Consider the following 17,400-nt stretch of genomic DNA (forward strand, 5'->3'; position numbering starts at 1 on the left):
TACTTCATTCGGTGAAGTTATCAACACGGCCCCTCACAAGGCCACCGAGCGTGCTGTTATCAATCTGGGACATCAGAAGAGCCAGACTCACATCTCCGAGATACAGCCGCACCATCCCAGCATTGCTGTCACCATTCAAGACGTCACCAACTGCATTCAACACGGTGACTACTCAGACTACACAATCAGACAGCGAGTGGGAGACTTCGCAGCCCAACAACTCAGCAGAGAACCGTCGTCCTCTTACGCCGCCGAGCTCACCAGAGAGCCGCTACACGCCACCACCTGTCACCGCTCCTCCTAACAGCTACACTTCTTCACTGCAACCTCCATCACACCACAGACTAACAACTACTGCTCCTATCATAACTTGGAAACCCAAATCTTGAATATTCTTGTACATATGTAAATATACACAAATAAATAGTGTATATTGTAAACTACTTCAAATCTCGTCTTTGACTCAACAGCGACCAACACCTTCCAAGCGGCTCGGGCGAAAAAGCTAGCGACAACTAGCGAACAAGTCTGAAACAAGACTGTTTTTACAATAATGTTGGTTGACGCAGTAACCTTATTCTTTTGAAATACATAAGAGGTTTATAAACGTCTTTTATCTATGATGACTACTAGATCATCAAAAAGAGGCAAAACGGGTGATTTCACTCTTTGTAACAATATATATATGATTGCCTCAAGATATCAAATGACAAATAACCAGACAACTTCGTGATTAGTCAGTTTCTATTGTATTTACTAATGGTGTGGAATGCACTTTTGTAATACCGTTACATCTATATTCCAAATAAAATGACATAATAAGCCCTTGACTCGAGAATTCTTTCAAAGTGAATCCTCGATTGGGAGGTTCACCCTCAACTTGGAGGTAAACCCTTGACTTGGGGATTAACCCTCACTTAAGAGGTAAGCGCCCGCAACTTAGAAGTAAACCCTCGACTTGGGAGTAAACCTTCGACTTCGAGGTTAACCCTGAATTATGGGGTACGAATATTAGAGGTTGAGGGTTATTGTGGGGGTTATTTTGGGGGTAAAATTGGGTTTTTTTTCGTAAGGGCATTGTATAACTATTTTGTTTTGTTTCAATTGTTATCAAATCACTCGTATCCGATACAAGTTTTTGATTGTTCATGTTTACTGAAGTGTACTGTGTATTCTACTTCTGTAATCAAATCCAAAGCAGATGAATGATAACGATTTTCCTCATTAAGGTATAATCATTGTATGATTATTTTGTTTCATGTTTCATGTTTCATTTGACATCAAACCTCTTGTATCGGATATAAGTTTTTGTTTGTCTAAGCTAATTTTTCTTAATTTTACTATTTGCTATACTTCTATACTCTGGTGAGTACAACTGTACAATTTAGGTATGCGTATATATAAAAGACTAGAAGTATAGCAAATAGTAAAGTTAAGAAAAATTAGTTGAGACGAACAAAAACCTATATCCGATACAAGACGTTTGATGTCAAATGAAACATGAAACAAAAGAATCATACTATGATTATACCTTAATGAGGAAAATCGTTATCTTTCATTTGCTTTGGATTTTATTACAGAAGTAGAATACACAGTACACTTCAGTAAACATGAACAATCAAAAACTTGTATCGGATACGAGTGATTTGATAACAATTGAAACAAAACAAAATAGTTATACAATGCCCTTACGAAAAAAAACCCAATTTTACCCCCAAAATAACCCCCACAACAACCCTCAACCTCTAATATTCGTACCCCATAATTCAGGGTCAACCTCGAAGTCGAAGGTTTACTCTCAAGTCGAGGGTTTACTCCCAAGTTAAGAGTTTGCTTTCAAGTCGAGGGTCTAGCCCCAAGTCGAGGGTTTACTCCCAAATTGATGGTTTACTTTCAAGTCGAGGGTCTACTCCCAAGTCGAGGGTTTACTTCCAAGTTGCGGGAGCTTACCTCTTAAGTGAGGGTTAATCCCCAAGTCAGGGGTTCACCTCCAAGTTGAGGGTGAACCTCCCAATCGAGAATTCACTTTGAAAGAATTCTCGAGTCGAGAGATTATTGTGTCATTTTATTAGGAATATAGATGTAACAGTATTACAAAAGTGCATTAGACACCATTAGTAAATACGATAGAAACTGACCAATCAAGAAATTGTCTGGTTATTTCTCATTTGATATCTTGAGGCAATCATATATATATATGTTATATATGCATTTGGATATTTATTTCTATCATTCAATGCCACGAAAATTATATATTAAGATTATTAAATTCTTGTATATCTATACGAATTCGCGTTTATCATAGAAGGAGAGTATAATGTATTCCCACGCAGAAAAATAATCGTAAATAAAATTTAATGTACGTATGTATAATACATATAGCCATGAAGAATTATCCATACCCGATGCATTCTATTCATGATTATATTATAATGAAGATGTATGCCTACATGTACAATGTACATACACTATATGAAAATATACAAAATATTCAGATACGATAATTTTCAGGTAATTTCCAAGAACTATCATATAAAAAATCACTGAGAAAATCAAAGAGGGTCAACGGTTTTGATTCACCGAGTTCACGTGGGAATTCCCATATATAGTGTAGTTTATGATTTCTAATTTCAACCCTGAAAACTCTAAGTAGTATTCTTTTGGAGCGTTGCATAATGGCATGCAGAGTAAGTAAAATGCAATATCAATAGTGATCCTTATACTATATGAGGCGATGGCTTAATTCCTGCGAGCTGCTCGAAAATTGAATTCAAATTGAATCATTCGTTTTGCTATAAATAATATATAGATAGATCATTTCAGATGTTATTGAGAATAATAGAACTTCAACGAATATCATAAGAATTACCTTGGAAATTTCACGGGTTATGTTACCCTGTAATAGAATCAAGGGTTCACCGCCAACCTTTCACATATTACATTTTCGCGTTGAGATCCAAATTTTAGAGTTTGCCCTCAAGAAGAGTTAGGTGTATCCCTTGGGGTCGCAGAAGACAATCCCCGCAATGTTGATAGTTCACCCTCACATTTACCATCAATGAAATTTTACGGATATGAATCACCCTCATCGTCGAAGGTGTACCCTCAACGTCGAGGGTTCACCTTCATATCTTGGGGATTGAACCCTCAATTGTTAGGAATTAACCTTCATCGTTGTGGGTTTACCTTCAACGTTGATGCTTCACCCTCAACATCGAGGATTCACCTTCAACTCTTGAGAATGAATCTTCAATTGTTGAGGGTTAATCTTCAACTGTTGGAGATAAGCCCTCCATTAATGATGGTTAACCTTCAGTTTTTGGGGGTAAACCCCCAAATTTAAGGGTTTATCCTCAACTTTCGAAGTAAGCCCCTAAATTTTGAGGCTTACCCCCAAAAATTGAAGGTTTTGTTCCGTGAGGTTTGTGCTTGTTAAATTACTTTCTCACCCATAGGTAGTTTGTTTTTTCGCTATAATTAAGGGAATGAGAGACAGAGAGGCACGAGATTGTTGTCCGCGCGATCGGTGCGAGATAGAAACTGTGCAATGATCAGCGATGCAGCACGCACGTAATATTCATGCATACATTGTATGCATGCGCCTTGCGTCTCTCCGTCGCTAGCTATGGGCGGGAGTCGGAGCGAGGGGCACGGGATTGTTGTCCGCGCGACGAGTGCGGGAAAAACATTTGCATAAATGCATACCTACTTATCTATTATTCCTCTCATTCGATAGCTACGGATGGGAGATGGAGGGAGGGGCACGGGATTCTCAATATAAGTAAACTGTAGAGGTATAACTGTAACTGTAGAGTATAATTTTTGGAGTAAAAGACGTGCTGTATTATATTCATAGCTCATATTATGTTTCGAAATTGCTCCGCGTAATACATTAATATAGAGTGTATCAGATTGAGTTTTTTATTTCATTTCCGTAGTGCTACTCTTGAAGGCACTCGGTCTGATCAAGAAAAAGACATACCGCATAGTAAAAAATTTTTCCCTCTAGTTTACATGGTGCCGAAACTTGGTTTTCCGTTTTCCATTTTTGGAACACACGGAAAAATGTATTTTTGCGTCAATTCACATAGTTTTGTAGTTATTCAATATTTTTCAAGGCGTTCAAGACCAATAACGTCTTCGACCTCAATCAAGAAACTCAGACATGAGGAACAGTTTCAGTTCAAGAACTTTTATTTTGATCGTATCAGAAGAAAAAAAAAGAAAAGAAGATATTGAGCTGTAAACAACTCTTGAAATTCTGTATTTAAAAAAAATTTATGAAAATAATAAAATTTGGTAAGTACTCTCACATATTTAACAGGTTTTTCTTTCGACTTTCAGAAACTTTTCACACATTGAAAATCATTAAAAAACTACGAAGTTATCAAAATCTGTCTAAATTCTTGACATAAAAATTTTTGGAGTGGGGAATCACTGTGTTGACTACAACCATCCGTTCGAAGCGTAGCAAAAAATTTTTTGATGACGCACGTTATAATAACACATGTCGCGGAACACGTTTTTCTTGAATTTGAAAATTTTGTACACTGTATATTTTTGAGAAACAAAATGCTTATTGCGACGGAAGGAAAGACTGAATTTGGCCTGTACAATATCAAGATTCGCCACCGCAAATTGTCGCCAGTTATACAACTTGGTGTTACGTCCGGCGTATTGCTCGGGTGTACCTTTTTCGGAATTACAATATAACTAGGACTCACGTGAAGTGTTTTCCAAATTCCCTTTCAACGCTCTAACGAAAGCTTTAGCCATGGATAACATTAAAATATCGTGTTGCCTAAACCGGCGAGTTCCACCCCTCCTGGCAAAAGTCACGTAGAGACCAGCAACGATCCCTAGTATAATGTTCAACTTTGTTTCTTGTAACTGGTACCAAGAACTGAGACAAGAGACTGCTGAATTAGGATCAGTAGCGCTCAGCCTGGAAATATATCTCTTTTTAGGTCAAAATTATCATCAATAATTAGAATGAACTACTTCCTTTGGATCCACCAAATTAAAATACGTTATCTGTCAAGATGCGTGAATGAATGCGTAAGAATTATCTTAAGATACTTTTTGGAGTTTACTTCTTAAGAAACGATTTGAGTTATGAGGCCCAGTACGGAAATTTTAGGAGGAGTAAAATCAAGTGTAACACTCGGAAACTTGAGGCGTTAAGTAGAAAGAGACAAACGTATATATCTGTAAGATTGAACGTGCAAAAAATGAGATGGAATACATTACACAGCGTATCCTATACTCGGGGCCTCCTCTTTGTGCGATGCTTCGTCGTCTCACTGTATAGTTCACTATCTCTGGTCTGAAAGCTGAATGTGTGCGTATGTTTGTACGTTCATTGTCATTTTCACTGTCACTATCACTGTCACTGTCACTGTCACTGTCACTGTCACAGCCACAACCACAGCCACAGCCACAGCCACAACCACAGCCACAGTCACAGCCACAGCCTCAGCCACAGCCACAGCGACAGTCGCTGTCGCTGTCGCTGTCACTGTCACTGTCACTGTCACTGTCACAGTCACAGTCACAGTCACTGTCACTGTCACTATTATTATTATTATTATTATCATTATCATTATCGTCGTCGTCGTCGTCGTCGTCGTCGTCGTCGTCGTCATCGTCATCATCATCATCATCATCATAATCATCATCATTATTATTATTATTATTATTATTATTATTATTTTGTACCATACTTTATGTAAGACGATTTTATTGAAGCAATATAAATAATCCAAATAATTACAGATATATGTTTGTTTCTCTTATCATTTTGGAAGATGCGTGCATTTACCCTCTTTTTCTATTTAATATAAATCATAATTATCGTTTGTAACGAGTAAACTCCAGTCGTGCGTCGAAGCTGATACACAGACCCTTGTTTAGTCGACATCTCACACGTGTAAGCGACAAGATTGAGAATCGTCGGAAGACCGTCGAAGAGCGCGAAGTAACGCTGACCGAGTGGATTTGGACACCAGGGGGTCGCCCTTGCACTTCATTGGCTAATTACCGTTGTAACTTATTGCAACTGCAGCTCCTTGGACCCTCAGGCCCAAGAAGCTTTGTCTTTCGTCTGTCAAGTCGCGAGTGCGTGGACGTCTACCCGGATAAGCCCTCTGGAGCAAAAGTAGCGTTGGAAAATCTTAGTTGTGACCGACCTAAAGTCTCGCGCTAATTCGTCAAAACCGAGCATTCAGTTATTATGTTAGCTGCAAAAGACTCGCTATCTTTTAAGTTCCCATCTTTACTGTTCTCTACTCAACCTCATTATTTCGCGAATAGACCTATTTATGCCATTCTATTTTCCTCAATTACATCAAGTTCGGCCCTGATTCAAACTGAATCAGATAATATTAAATGCTTATAATAATAATCACCTACATTATAATCTTTGATTGATGATCGTTAGAATCATTTTCAATATATATACAGGGTGACCACGATAAGGTGGCCACCCCCCTCCAAAATCTAGCCGTGTGATAATTTGAGAAATTTTTTGCATGATTTTTAAAGGAATTGCGACGATCTCTCCGATAGCGAAGTCGGAATTTTTTTAGAAACAACCATTTTTGCGCGCGAAAAAAAAATTTTCGATTTCGGGACTGAAAATAGGGTTGAATTTTTTTTTCTGAAAATACGCAAAATCCTGAGTGCGGATATAAAAAATTTTCCGGGATTCGTCAAACCAATCACCCAGAAATAAATCTCAAAATTCGAACTTTTTGTCGAAAACTCGGTACTAACTGGCGGAACAGGTGGAATTGAAATATCTGGCGAAATCGACCAGCGCCAACTTCACCCGAGTCCAGGTAGCGGTATACGATACGTCATTGACGATTCTGCGCGATGAATTTCGTTGGACTGACTTTCTCTGTTTGTAGCTAGGCGAGCAGCAAGATTAGTAGTTTGAAAATATCTGCATTGAGAGGAGCGTGACAAAAACGTCCGCATTTAGAATTATCAATGATAATTAACACGAAAACAGCATAACGGGAGCATAACAAGCATTTTGTTATCATCGGTTGCCAGTGACAATCGTTGTAGCGCGGAGGTTAGCGAACGCTCGCGCGTGGCCGATCCAGCCGATCAAGATCCCGCTCTTACAGTTTGCCGACGCGGCGACGACGAGATGGTGTAGCGCAAAAATTGAAATTCTTTCGAAAATGATCATCGAATCAACCCGATTCTGTCAAAGTGCAGCCTTATTGACAAAGTCTTATCACTCTTGTTTTACAGAGAAATGATTTGAAGAAACGAACAGAATCCACCCGAATTTTGACAGTTGCTTGTTCACCGCAAAATTCTAGGTCAGTTTATTTATATTCTGGAGAACGATGCGCAAAAATTGGTTCATTCTGACACCGTGTATTTACTTTCGTAGGTCGAATATTTCCGCGGCGACAAAGCACATGGGTGGCCGACTTTTCTGTGATTCTAGTAGTAACAATGAGCGCAATATTGCCACGACCCAGCGATATTTTCACGCAATGATCAAACCGGGGACGGTAAACTACGGTTCGAAATTATTTCCGAGGAAAATATGCCGTTGCATTTTGGAATTTCGTTAATTGTCCGACACATTGATACGTAATGCGTAAGAATGAAATGACTCGCATTTGTTTGGAACGAAACCCTTGCATTGCTCTCTACTTCAATACGAAAATCGTACTATTCTTATCCAGATGACAGAAGTATGTGCGAAGCATGACAGGCTGAGTTTTGTTAAAGTACGGCGGAAGTATGGCCGATGTTATGACGGTAGTAGAAGCATAAAGGAATAATCGTCAGGTTATGGTTCATCTACCTCTTACCTGTGATTTTTCCATTTCGTGGGCGACAAAGACAGTATTTTTTCGTAAGTGCGATCGCCACGTTTCACTTTCCATTTCAATTCAATGACAGTTCGTCAATGACAATAATTGGCAAATTAATATTGAGTTTGTAAACCGATGCGGAGATTTGATAACTAATTCTGTACGATTCCTTACAGACATGGTAATCCAAATGTTTGATTAGTCTTTACATGTGCAATGAAACATTTTGTATTATTCAAAATATGTACAATGCGTAATTCGGGAATCCGTTATTTTTTGGGATTGCGCATAGTATTGCACAACAGAATTATGCACCTTCGATACTCCTCGTATGTTAATCCGTCCTCCTCGCTGAAAATTTTTTCAACGAATGCTGAAATTTACAGGGACCCGGGCGTAATATTTGCAATGTTGCCCGCTACATTTCACACATTCAATAATGCGTAATTACTTTTTACTGCGTAATAAATATTCTCCGGCATTGCTTCGTATTTGCCTTTCCCGGTTGGACTCATCTCTATCAAACTATCGTTGTCTAAGATAATTTTGCAGAATGCTCGGTTCGTTTCTTTCCGACTCTTGTACATAATCTCTGTGACGGTGGCCATTTGCACATTGTCAACCCACACGTCGTACCCTATGCTTAACCGTACTTGATGACAATTTAAAAATGATAATTATCTTATCAAAATTAGTGACAATTTAGTGCAAAAGTATTACCAACAGATCGTTTTCCGCTACTCGGTGCTGTTACTTTCAGGACAATTTGAAAAGTGTTACATGAACTCGTTTCATTAACGCATTTATTCGTTTCTTTGTTTTAATTGCGACTGTAGTCGCAGTTTGATAATGTAACTACACAACATTTCGTTGGAGACATTGAATTGATGCATTATTCACTGAAAATTTGAGGGCGTTGCCTAGGTAGAACGCGCGGGCTACTCCGCTCGGCACGACGCAGCACCTGATGAATAATAGAAAAAAAATAGACTCCTTTCAGATTCTATTTGAAAAATTTACCAGTAATACAGAATTTCATAAGGAACCCGAAACTGTTTTTTTTTTTTGTAATTCAAAAACTCGTCAGTAATGAGTTAAAAATCGTCAAACATTTTAATTGTTTATAAAAATTGGGATTTTCAATAATGTTCAACATTGCATTTTTTTTATGAAAGCTTATTCGTTCACCTTCCGAATGCACTGTAAATGATGTCTTCACGTCGAATGGAACCCGATATATGCGCACTCCTTTGTTATCAAAATTAAATGATTGTCTTGTAACTTTCGAAAACAAACATAAATCGGACGAACACCAAAATGCGTATTGATTCTTTTCACCTTTATTTCATGTGAAAAAAAGTATGAACAGATTTAAAAAATACGAGGTCATTTTTTGATTGACGTGACGTAGAATTCCCCATACGAATGTTGATATAGATATACATTCTCAATATTTCAACGAAAATTATATTCACCGGCGTCCGTATTTCTACGCAATGCAATCACGTGACTGGTAATAGTCTAATAACCGGTATTCATAGTCAGGTTCGATTTGCAGGACTGTCTTGAGTCAGCTCAAAGCATAGCTTGATCGATTGAGAGCTGTTCCTAATACAGTCTCGAAAATAATACGTAACTATGAATACCAGCCAGACGTCGTCACAGGTCATTTTAAATTGAAAATTGCAACGAATAGCTGTTAGCAAATTCATAATATAACAACGAAAATATCATCAATCTCCCAAGTCTCACCACGTGGAGGTCGCTATCGAACAGAGACCCACCTAACCCGTCCCTACCTCCCAACCATGATCGGGTTTGCACCAAACAAATACAAAATGATAAAAAATAACATAAAATGATAAAAGTGAAATTGAAATCGTTTAAACTTGATAAACATAATCACGAAATCTGTATGATAAGGATCTCATAGAAATTGAATTGAAACAGTATAAGTGAAACATTGCAGTAATTTCGATAGAGAAAATTGATATCATAACAAGGCTTCGGGCATTGTATACATTATCCTTTTGCGGCACAGGGGACCGTATACGGTCTCGTCAAATAATAAAAGCATTTACGACGGTAGCATCTATAAAGTGCCAGAATATTCGGTTCCACCACTTTTTGGACTTACGACCTATCTTATACGTTGATATTAATTGGTCTGATTTATCAACGAATCCTATGTAACGGTTATAATCGGAACATATTACTGGGGAGCTTACTTGCTTCAATGAGCCATCTTTTTCTCTGCAATTAACGGTTGTCGTTTCGGAAGGGTTATGATAATTTGATAGGAACTGGACTGGTTTCTTATCCATCCATTTGACCCACTGAATTCCTGTATTTGAAGTCTTCCATTCATATACCCCATGTCCCATATTTTTCTCAGGTATTTACGCTTTGGTAGTCTCACGCGATCTTTACGGACAGTACCACACGCAAAGATATTATCTTTCTTCAGTTCGATCATAAGACCAACGCTGGTGAAATAATTATCAAAATATACGTGGTGATTTTTCCCAACTAAGTCACGGGTAAGGTCTGTTACAACTCTTGGTCCTAGTTCCTTTTCAACACGTTCTTTTTTACCTATATATATTACGAATTCGCAAATATAACCCGATTCATCTGCACGCACCCAACATTTATACTCTCGTTTTATTGGCTTCGCTAGCATATATTGTTTGAGACTGCTCCGACCTTTGAATTTAATCATTGATTCATTTACAGATTGATACTTACTTGGCCCCCAGTGCATTTTACAAGTATCATTCAATTTATTCAACATGGGCCTTATTTTATATAATCTATCAAAATTGGGATCAGTTCTTGTTGGTTCCTTATCATTGTCAGCCATATGTAGATTCCGAAGGAAAAACCCAAATCGAGTGACTGTCATTTTTGAAGCTACGTAATCATCATGAAGTTCAGGGTTAGAAAACCAATAATTTCGATACGAGGGTAGTTTTTTTACTCCCATTAGAATATTTAGACCCAAGAAGATCAGCAATTAATCTTTCGTTATCGGGTCGGCTTTTCGCTTATTTTGTACTGCATAGAGATTGGTCTGAGTTACTATTATATCTAATAGCTCATCCGGAAATAAGCATGAAAATATCTGCAGTGGTGTTTTAATATCATCTAGGAGTTTAGGCCTGAAGTCTCCCGTGAATGAAAGGTCATCCTTAATTTTCGTGGCTTTCTTCCATGTTTCAATGGCTAGGTTGTTTGATTCTTCTTCATTGTCTGTATCGTCATCTGTATCATCATCATCTTCTATAAGCTTTGATGCCAAATTTTTATCCAAACCCCTTACGTTTCCAACGATACGTCTTCTACCAACCACATGAGATGGTGGTTCTGTATCTTCAGTTCCTGAATCACTTAGCCCATCAACAGGTTCAGAATCACTAGGGATGTCAGTGACAATCCTCTTACGTGTCTTCCCCAATGTGATTCTAATACAAGAGAAGTGAGATCAGCCCCCTGACACACGCTGCTAAAAGTGGTTCGCAAAATGTCCCTCGATTCTGCCGCCAATTTCTACCACTAGTGGCGTTAGTAGTTACCTGACGAGCTTGCACGCGGTCAGCGAGGGCAGCGAGCGTGTAGAAGTCTACTAGCGCCACATAGGGGAACTGAAAAACGGAGACAAGACGCGTACAATTTTTTAGTATACGAGCAGTGGTGAGTGTCAGGGGGCTGAGTGAGAGTCACTCATGTGACTCGCCATATTGGATCCGCCATTTTGAATCCGCCATCTTGAATCCGCCATCTTGAATTTTTAACTTTTTGAGTGCGGGTTCAAAATCAGCGATCTCAACAATCCCCGAGTACCAACTTTCGCTCTCGCCAAACAACTTCTGCGTTTTGATCTGCCATATTAGATCCGACCTCTTGAATTTTTAAGTTTTTTCAAAGAGATTGAAACTTACTCCCGAATCGACGCATAGGCGAAAGGATCTGGGGAGGGGATTTGTACCTTAAGAATTCGTTCTCTTTAACGGATTTGAAAAGAAATAACTTTTATCATGGTATTGTAATTCATAGGGGAAGTTATTCGGCTTCGCCGTACAATTGGCCAGAAAGAGAGATTGAACGCTCCGCTTTATCCCGTCCCGTTTGGCCTTACAAAATGGCGTCGTCGCCATGCGGTCTCCCGCCCGCTTACTGTAATTGCGCAACTGCACTCATCGTTCACACAGAACACACACGCGTACCCACGGCTCTCACACAGAGAATTCCGGCCACACAGGCACCGTTGAGATGGAGGGTCGCGATCCCTCCACTCAATCGTGGGTCGTACTCGCCTCCTCGCTCGCACGTTCGCTTCTCACTCGCACGTTCTCTCTCGGACGGTACGCGTCGAACTGATCGAGGCGGGGTCCTTCCGCCAGCCCCACGAACAGATCACGTGGTTGGTAAGCCACGTGATCGAACCGCGAATGCCGCGCGCCCGACTCTGGCACCTCGCCGTTACCAACCGTCGTCCCTGCCATCATTCTTTCTCTAACACTTATTTATTGATCTTTTTTTTATTTTTTTTTTTCTGGTTGTGGCCAAATCGGTGGGGAAATCCTTCATGGACCGCCCTAGGTAGGGTACTGTCACTCCCAGAAGTGTGGGACTCGCCTGACGGAATACCCACTAAAACGACCACCCAAAACCGTTCCTTGCTGTCGTCCACATCCCACGGAACTGTCGTCGTACCTGTTTTTGAGAATCAAATATCACGATTAAAACAATACGAGGCAAATATTTTCATAAAATTAAATCTAACAAACGGATGTCAACTAGACTTTTTACGATTTTCGTGACACCATTCTCGCATTACAGAAACGCTGAAACTCAGGTTTATTTGCAATAGGATTCATTAGAGTTCAGTAGTATTCAATACGAGTCTTTAGTAAAAAGAAATTTATCTTGCGTTTCATTTCTGGTCTCGTTCTGTGTTATCGTCCGCGAAAAGCCATTCCTTGCTGTCGTCCATACCACACGGAACTGTCGTCGCATTTGTTTTTGAGAATCAAATATGAGGATTAGAAAAATACGAGGCACATATTTTGATAAAATTAGATTTAACATTTTTGAAACTACAGATGCAGTTTAACGTGCATCAAAAACAAACGAATGTGCACTCGACGTTTTACGATTTTCGTGACACCATTCTCGCATTACAGAAACGCTGAAACTCAGGTTTATTTGCAATAGGATTCATTAGAGTTCAGTAGTATTCAATACGAGTCTTTAGTAAAAAGAAACTTATCTTGCGTTTCATTTCTGGTCTCGTTCTGTGTTATCGTCCGCGAAAAGCCATTCCTTGCTGTCGTCCATACCACACGGAACTGTCGTCGCATTTGTTTTTGAGAATCAAATATGAGGATTAGAAAAATACGAGGCACATATTTTGATAAAATTAGATTTAACATTTTTGAAACTACAGATGCAGTTTAACGTGCATCAAAAACAAACGAATGTGCACTCGACGTTTTACGATTTTCGTGACACCATTCTCGCATTACAGAAACGCTAAAGCTCAAATTTATTCGCGATAAGAATCAATCATTAGAGTTTTGTAGTGTTTAATATGAGCGTTCAATAAAAAGAAACTTGTCTTGCGTTTCACGTCTGATTTTGCCAGCTCTTCGTGTCCGCCGATAGCCATACCTTGCTTATCCTCGAGATCCCACGGGACTATCGTCTTACCTATTTTCAACATTAAACAGCACAATAAGAAAAATACGAGGTGCCTTTTTGATGATAACGATTCCTATGTTATTCAAACATCAGATACAGTTTTGTGTGCGGTAGCAAACAAAAAGAGTTTTGACGTCCCACCACTTCTGTTATATTATTTTCACACATCTGAGGATTTTTTTTTTTAACCCTCTAAATAACAATAATAATAATAATTCATGACAGTTTCGCGTTGTCAGTCATTGAAGATTTGTAAAAAGAATCATATCTCACATTTCATTCCTGGTTCCGTTGCCTGAGGAGATGCTCGATGTGCCCTCCGTTCTGCTGGACAGTGACTGCGAGCCGTTTCCGGATCGACCCTCGCACCCGTTGCATCTCCCTAACAGGAATAGCGGCACACGCTTCGGCGATGCGATGGCGCATGTCGTGTTTCGTTGTGGGGGCCCGTTCGTAGACAATTTCGTTGATTCTACTCCAGAACCAGAAATCACAGACGGTAAGATGTGGTCAGCGCGCTGGCCACCTAACCGGACCTCTCGTACCGATCCAGCGCTCCGGGAACATGGCGTCCAGGATTGCCTTGTTCGCGTTACTGTTGTGGGCAGGGGCCCCGTCCTGCTGCCACCAAACCTGGTCCATACGGATGGGGTATTCGGCCATCAGGCGGGAGAGTTCCTCGGTGAGTACGGTCCTGTACTTGGCAGACGTCAGATTTCCGTCGAGGAAAATAGGCCCGAGGATCCTGTCCTGTAATACTCCAACCCAGACGTGGAGCTTCCAACGGTGCTGGCTGTCCTGTTCGACGATCCAGTGTGGGTTTTCCGGAGCCCACCAACGACAGTTCTGCTTGTTGACGAGCTCGAGGTTCGTGAACAGCGCTTCGTCCGTGAAGCCCACGTTTCTGAAGAAATCGGGATCCTCCTGCAGACGCTCCAGTCCCCAGCGACAGTACGTCAGTCTTGTTCGGCATCACCTGGGCACAGCTTTTTGCACCGGCTGGTACTTGAAGGGACGGTTCAGCTCACGTGCGATTTTTCTCACAGATTCTCGAGGAACCTCTGTAGGGAATTAATTACTTCTTTTAGAAAGCACGAAGAGACAATTATCGCATTGACCCCTAAATATACGTTGAATTTGTGTCCAGAATTGTCTCGTCTCTGATAAATCTCACCCAACAGAACGAGGTATGACTTGGTAATAAAATTTCGCATCAAACCGACGGGGAAATATCTCGCTGAACTGACGAGTCAATGGATTTTCGGCATAATTGCAATTCACCCGAATAAATGTAAAATAACTTAATTAATGAGAATTAACTGAATCACTAAATTTAACTGAAATATTGAGAATTAACTGAGACACAACTGAATTATGGAAAATTGAATCAAGTATATTCGAATTACTTTGGTTTCATGCCAGAATTATGTGTTTGCAGAATAAAAAATTAAATGAAAATGTGAAATCAATTCGAGTTAAGGAAAATAATTTGAATTAATTGGAAATACGAAAGAATGAATTCGAAACTTTCCAACCTCACTTGAATTAACGTGAATTATCAAGAATTGAAATTTATGAATTGAAACGAGTCAAGTTGAATTAAATGAATCTACCTCACTGAAAACAATTGATTTCAAATAAGAAAATTAAGTTAAATTACATTAATTTATTCAGATTAACTTCACTCAAACAATTACCGTGTCACTCAAATCTCGAATTATTTCCCCCTCGCATGAAACGAACAGTTCAGGTTACCCGCCCACCATTGATTTTAATGTGAATAACTAAAATACGGTTAATTCTGGTCAGTTGGAAATTTCTGGAAACGCCGGAAGCAATATTTAAAAAATCATCTAATCACGGGGTCGATCTGAAATTGATGAAAACACCAAATTAAATTTTTTAGCGTTCTCACAGATCCTGGAAAAGGTTTGGATATTCTTCACCCCGAAGCGGGTACACGGAAAAATGTTGCACGGCAATTGGTAGTTTTATAGACACTATTGCGTCAAAAAAATTCAAGATAACCAATAATAAAGTGTAGAAATTAGCGGATTTGGCACGGAATGCCCCATACGTACATCTCAGAATAAATTATATTGAGAAAAAATATAACGAAGAAAAAAGAAACATACGCAGTGTCCTCGCGAGGCGTCTGAGGCTCTGTCTTCCGTTTTCCTGGACGGCGTGTTCCACCGCTGCTCGGACAGGGCCATCACGCACCGGCTTGATGCGCTGCTCTCGTGCCCGCTTCAGCACGCCGTGCTCCGTGCTCCGTGCTTCGTTGCCGCCGGCCTAGAGATGAAGTTTCGCATACGCGAATCATACATTGTTGCAAAGTTTCACAAGCATCGGTTTCTTACAGGAAAAAAATTGACGTAGCCGGCAGTTATATCGCATAAATGTTTGAAATATATTATTCAGGGCAATGTGTGCAAGCTGCATAGAGTTTTAGTGCAAATTAACACGATTATGCAATTCTGAAAATTATTTCATTGCGAACATCGTACCTTCGAAAAGACTGCCTCGACGGTGGCTGCCCATCCTCCGGGAATCGCTCTCGGTGCATCCACGCCGATCCTGTAAAGTTGTTTCCGGTCTCCGCTGGTATCCGATGCTTCCTGGTCGTCCGCAAGTCCCTTTCCATCTTAATCTCTAGTTTTCTAGCAACAACTATTCCAACAATACAGCTACAGTAACCCAACGTTGGTAAAATGAGTGGTAAAATAAACATATTCTTTAACAGCTTACAACGCTACAGTTGATCGTGTAAAATTAACAACTCTCACAACACTTCAAGGTAACTTAACTTGCATTGACTCGTCAGTTCAGCGAGATATTTCCCCGTCGGTTTGATGCGAAATTTTATTACCAAGTCATACCTCGTTCTGTTGGGTGAGATTTATCAGAGACGAGACAATTCTGGACACAAATTCAACGTATATTTAGGGGTCAATGCGATAATTGTCTCTTCGTGCTTTCTAAAAGAAGTAATTAATTCCCTACAGAGGTTCCTCGAGAATCTGTGAGAAAAATCGCACGTGAGCTGAACCGTCCCTTCAAGTACCAGCCGGTGCAAAAAGCTGTGCCCAGGTGATGCCGAACAAGACTGACGTACTGTCGCTGGGGACTGGAGCGTCTGCAGGAGGATCCCGATTTCTTCAGAAACGTGGGCTTCACGGACGAAGCGCTGTTCACGAACCTCGAGCTCGTCAACAAGCAGAACTGTCGTTGGTGGGCTCCGGAAAACCCACACTGGATCGTCGAACAGGACAGCCAGCACCGTTGGAAGCTCCACGTCTGGGTTGGAGTATTACAGGACAGGATCCTCGGGCCTATTTTCCTCGACGGAAATCTGACGTCTGCCAAGTACAGGACCGTACTCACCGAGGAACTCTCCCGCCTGATGGCCGAATACCCCATCCGTATGGACCAGGTTTGGTGGCAGCAGGACGGGGCCCCTGCCCACAACAGTAACGCGAACAAGGCAATCCTGGACGCCATGTTCCCGGAGCGCTGGATCGGTACGAGAGGTCCGGTTAGGTGGCCAGCGCGCTGACCACATCTTACCGTCTGTGATTTCTGGTTCTGGAGTAGAATCAACGAAATTGTCTACGAACGGGCCCCCACAACGAAACACGACATGCGCCATCGCATCGCCGAAGCGTGTGCCGCTATTCCTGTTAGGGAGATGCAACGGGTGCGAGGGTCGATCCGGAAACGGCTCGCACTCACTGTCCAGCAGAACGGAGGGCACATCGAGCATCTCCTCAGGCAACGGAACCAGGAATGAAATGTGAGATATGAATCTTTTTACAAATCTTCAATGATTGACAACGCGAAACTGTCATGA

At 40.5% G+C, this 17,400-nt stretch overlaps 1 long non-coding RNA gene across 1 annotated transcript; it reads right to left on the reverse strand.

Moving 5' to 3' along the window:
• Positions 1-2,777: 2,777 nt before the first annotated feature.
• LOC124178392 lies at positions 2,778-16,611 on the reverse strand. Its single transcript, XR_006869801.1, has 3 exons — positions 16,600-16,611; positions 7,453-7,456; positions 2,778-2,844 (listed from the first exon to the last, which is right to left on the reverse strand). It is a non-coding gene; the product is annotated as an uncharacterized LOC124178392 (long non-coding RNA).
• Positions 16,612-17,400: the final 789 nt, after the last annotated feature.

The sequence above is a fragment of the Neodiprion fabricii genome, chromosome 3, assembly GCF_021155785.1.
Source record: "Neodiprion fabricii isolate iyNeoFabr1 chromosome 3, iyNeoFabr1.1, whole genome shotgun sequence".
Lineage (NCBI taxonomy): Eukaryota > Metazoa > Arthropoda > Insecta > Hymenoptera > Diprionidae > Neodiprion > Neodiprion fabricii.